The sequence below is a fragment of the Gavialis gangeticus genome, unplaced genomic scaffold (assembly GCF_001723915.1).
Source record: "Gavialis gangeticus isolate Ggan-Ray unplaced genomic scaffold, GavGan_comp1, whole genome shotgun sequence".
Classification (NCBI taxonomy): Eukaryota; Metazoa; Chordata; order Crocodylia; family Gavialidae; genus Gavialis; species Gavialis gangeticus.
This window is the reverse complement of record NW_017728992.1, coordinates 9,381,615-9,386,204: the sequence shown is the minus strand read 5'-3', so window position 1 is coordinate 9,386,204 and position 4,590 is coordinate 9,381,615.

The following is a 4,590-nucleotide window of genomic DNA, read 5'->3' as shown; positions in this document are numbered from 1 at the left end:
AGCAATTATTAAAAAAAAAAAAGACCTTTACCAAAAGGATCACAGAACTCAGGGAAATGGATTAAAACCAAGGAGGAAACCTATACAGATATTGTCTTGCTTGTGCTTGACTGTTCCCTCAAGTCCCTAAGATGACATGACTTTGCCTGGCATTCTCTGGGTGACAAGAGCAAAGCCTCTTTGCTGTAGCCCTTAAACATCAAGGCAGTCGGTAGTAGCCTGCAGCAAGCTCCCTCTTCCCTTCCTGCACCATGGATCTTTAATCTCAGGTTCTGAGTCTGGAACAAACAGATCTGTAACCAGCACTGAGGTCAAGGAGCTGCCTCTTCTCAGCTATTATCAGTGTTTGAGTGGTTGTTGGAATGCTTCTTATTTAGGTGAGTGCATTTTGTTTCCTGCTTGCCTCCTCTTACATACGCACCATGCTCACACACCCACCCACACACCCCCCTATAATCTCAAGAAAGTCATCTCCTCTTTTTCCACCTGATCTACTAATCATATTACTTTGCCAACAGGACCGTTTAGTTCTAGAGTACACCAAGAAGAGGGGCAGAAAGACACAGAGTTTAGAAGTCTAAATTGCTTACAACACTGCACTACAACAGTGCAATCAAAAGCTAATCGAGGGCTTGACATGGAATCATGGGGTTTTCTTGGGTAAATGGCTGCCTGGGAACACACGAGACTGGACTTGATGGCCCAGTATGTCCCTTCTAGTAACAGGAAACATTAGCAAGGCACCCCTAAAACAAGCCCTGTCCTCACTTAGGCCCATCTGGTTTTCTGATAAACAAAGCAAAATGAAGCAAGTGGGCAGACAGCTGCAACCCCAGTAGCACAAAATCCACCTACAACCTGTCTTTACAAACAAGAGGCCCAGAAGCAGACTGAGGCTGCAGTGGTAAAGGAAGCATATTGGAGCTCTTCCACAAAGAAAGCCTCAGGTAAATCTCAGCCAGCAGAACTATTCTTTGCTGAGAACCTGTTAATCAGCTAAGAGTGCCTATCTCTTGACTGATAAAAGGCAGCAATTCCCAGCCTTCACAGGCTCAAGGGCAACAATACAGAGCATGAAACAGGTAGCTGGCAACATCATACTTTGCTCTCCCTGTCAATTTCTCTTTTAATTTGTTAATTTCCAATGGCTACAAGCATCACTGGAGGGTCCCACAGACAATGCGTTTCCCAAGAAGAATGGATTGGAGACCACAGATACAGAGAAATATAAACATAAAGGACTAACATGGGGAAAAACATCATCTGACTTTGAAAAGTTCACTAAATCAGAGCAGAGTTAGGCATGTCACCCAAGAACCATCCCCATCCCATCTGCCTTGAAGGAATTTAACCCAATTTCCCAAACAGAAGGAACAGAAAATTCAGACACAGTTCACAAGCCCACCAATTAGGAAACTAACTTCTTCCCCACCACTTGACCCAGGCAAGTCTAGGGAAGAACCTCTGGCCTCAGGATGTCAACCAGGGTAACCAATGTCTCTTTCAAGGTAAACAAGCCACCAACTAAACTGAAGAATACAGTATTAGAAAACGGAATCCAGACAAAGCAACCAGTTAAGGGTCCTGACGATTTCCTACTCCCTCTTTTTCTGGAAGGGATATCTAGAGGGTTAGGAAACCCTAACTTCAACAGCACTCAAATCTTCTTATATACTAGATGCCTCATCTTCCAGGTCCAGTGAAGCAGAAATCACAAGTGGTCCTACTGATGAATGTCCAGCCACTGGTGGCAGAGTAATAACAAATCTCCCTGTGCCCTTCATCACCATCTTTCTGACGGTGCTAATGCTATGTGTAAAAAATGTTGGATTAACTGGAGCAGTACTGAGACACAGTACAGTTATTCCTATTCAGCAGAACTCAACCAGATATGCAGGCAATTGTGCCTTGCCACCATGCAAAGCTATAAAAAAAGGTACATACTCCTTTATCCTCCCTTTTAATTCATACAGCCTACTGCCTGGAGAAATCATAAGATGCTACAAAATCATTTACCACCAATGTGCAGCTATCACATTCTCTTCCCCCCAGGACTACACCTGCTTTCTAAGCAAGGTGTCCCTAAGTCAGGAAAAGAGCACCAGATAGAGAAGTAAAAAAACTAGAACTCTTGGTTCCAAAATGATACCTTTTATTAGACCAACTGGAAAAGTACACCCCAGATGGAAAAGAGCATTTGGCTTTAGTCTATTCCATAATACACAGAACAAATATCAACAGGAATTGGATGGAAGCCCCCTGAAAATGTGTAAATATTGTAGCCCTACCAACTGTCAAGGGTAACTTGGGCTTGTACTGGTGAAATAACATGAGACCATACAGGACTTACCATAATTCCTGGATATGCAGACTGCCACAGCAGTAGCAATGAGGAATAGCTTATTCCATCTTGCAAAAGAGCTGTGGGTGAAGCACTCTTGGTCTCCCTGGTGTTAAGACTATTACAACAATACAGTCCACCCTAAGAATGCAATCACTATAATGTGGAAGTAGGTGTAACATCTGGCAAACTGTCTAACACATGACAAAGAGCACACGAAGAGCTTAGAACTGCTTTCATGGCCTGTCTGCCCACACACTTCAGAATAGGTCCTGACCCTGATCTATAAACTTTAATAGACTGGGGCCAGGCTACTTTAATGGCTCTGGGGCCACAGAGACCACAAAAACTTCAAGAAGACAGCTAAACTCCTCAGGGCTAATGCCGATGGAGGGATCTAGGTTTATTACTGGAATAATCAGAATCAGGTTCATGGCTATGGAACTCTTTGCTGGAAGAACTTGGGCTGACAATAATGCTGGCTGAGCTGAGACCTACTATGCTTTAAAAAGCACATCTCCAGGAAAAGTATGGATATAGAAGAAAATACATTCATAAGTTACCCTTGAACACCTAACAAAACTCTTCTTTAAGAAGGTGTAACAAAGACAGAAAATACTATATTTTACACCCTTTTTCTTCTACAGAATTTTGTTAGGTGTTTTCCTACCAAAGGTGTTTTATATATCTCTAAAACAACATATCATATAATTCTACCCATGTAAAAATAATCACACAATCTATTTTATTTTAGCATGCTGATGTAGTATGGCTCCTAAAAACACTACTTCGTTTGTGTAATTCTAAAGAATTTAAGCCTTATAAGAACTAGATGTTTTAAAGGCATAGTATCATTTGATAGTACAGTATTTTTGGTTTGTTTTATAAAGGGCAAGGCTAAACCATATACATAAGTCACAAGGTGAGAAAGATCCATCTGTGTTGGTAAATACCCAAGTCATTGGGCCAAAGTTCATCTTGCTTACTGCTGTGTATTACTGGAATAATTCAACTGAGGCCAATGGGCTCCATTTGTTTCTTACTTAAATCAGAAGTAACTTCATACTAGTGAAAGGAAGATCTAACTCAGAGCTACAAGGAGTTACTCTGAAAAATACACCTATGTAGCTAATGAGAATAATATTTGGCTTGCTGGGAGTTGTACCCATATAAATGGATGCAGACTGAAAGCCATAGGGCCTGAGTCTGATCTCGTACCAACCAGGTACTCTTGTTAGTCTGTGGATTTCAGCAGACTTAACTCTGACTCACACCATAACTTGAAAGCCTAGACATTTCCTGGTGTGTAATTATGCATACAGCCCAGGCCCATTTTCCTCAGAAGGCCCTATTTCGAAAAGATAAGAAAACTACCGGTATACATGATATGCCTTAAAACAGGCACCGTCAAAGATATCAGCTTCAAAATTTGACCTCCAAGCAGCCTTAGTGATGCATGATTCAACTGAAAGTATTGGCTCCCCAAATCAAAGTAATGCTAGGAATTAAAGTGAAATAGTTACATCTAAGGCTGCTGAAAGATGTGGAAAAACAAAACAAAACAAAACAAAACAAAACAAAACAAAACAGTGCTTTACCGGATGAGGAACCATGCAGTTTGACCCAACTCCCCAACGTCTGTATAAATCATGCACTTTAGTGGTGCTTTTCCATCAGCTATTAGATAAAAGGCCAAAAAGCCCCACTGAAGCACCTGATCTGTACAGATACTGGGTAAGCTGGGTCAGACTGATGTGGTTCCTCTTCTCGGCATGTGGTACACTCAGTGTGGGGGCATGCAAGCTGAAAGTAAAGCACCATCCCCCAGCCCCCATCTGTCAGCAGCTGAAATTGCTTTGCTACTGGTGTTTTGGAAGTGAAAAGGGGGAAAATGTGCATGCCAGATTCTGATTTATCCTAAGTCCTGTTTGTCCCAAAGCTAACTAGAATAATCTTGTCCAAAAAGTGGCAAAGGTCATCTTAATTTTTTCCTAAAATGTATGCTGTTAAATGAACTCTTTTTTTAACTGTATGTTTGCATATGTGTATACTTGTATGTATATAAGTGTATATATATCCCAGTCTCCCTGCAGCAATTAAAGGGTGTTATGTCTCTTTTTAATTGGACAAGAAAGGGGATTAAAAATGTGGCTAGCACAGTTTACAAGCTTTGCATTCACAGAGCAGTACAGCAAATTCTGGCTATTTCAGCTGGCAATGCAGAATGACTCCTTTACCTTTTTTAACCT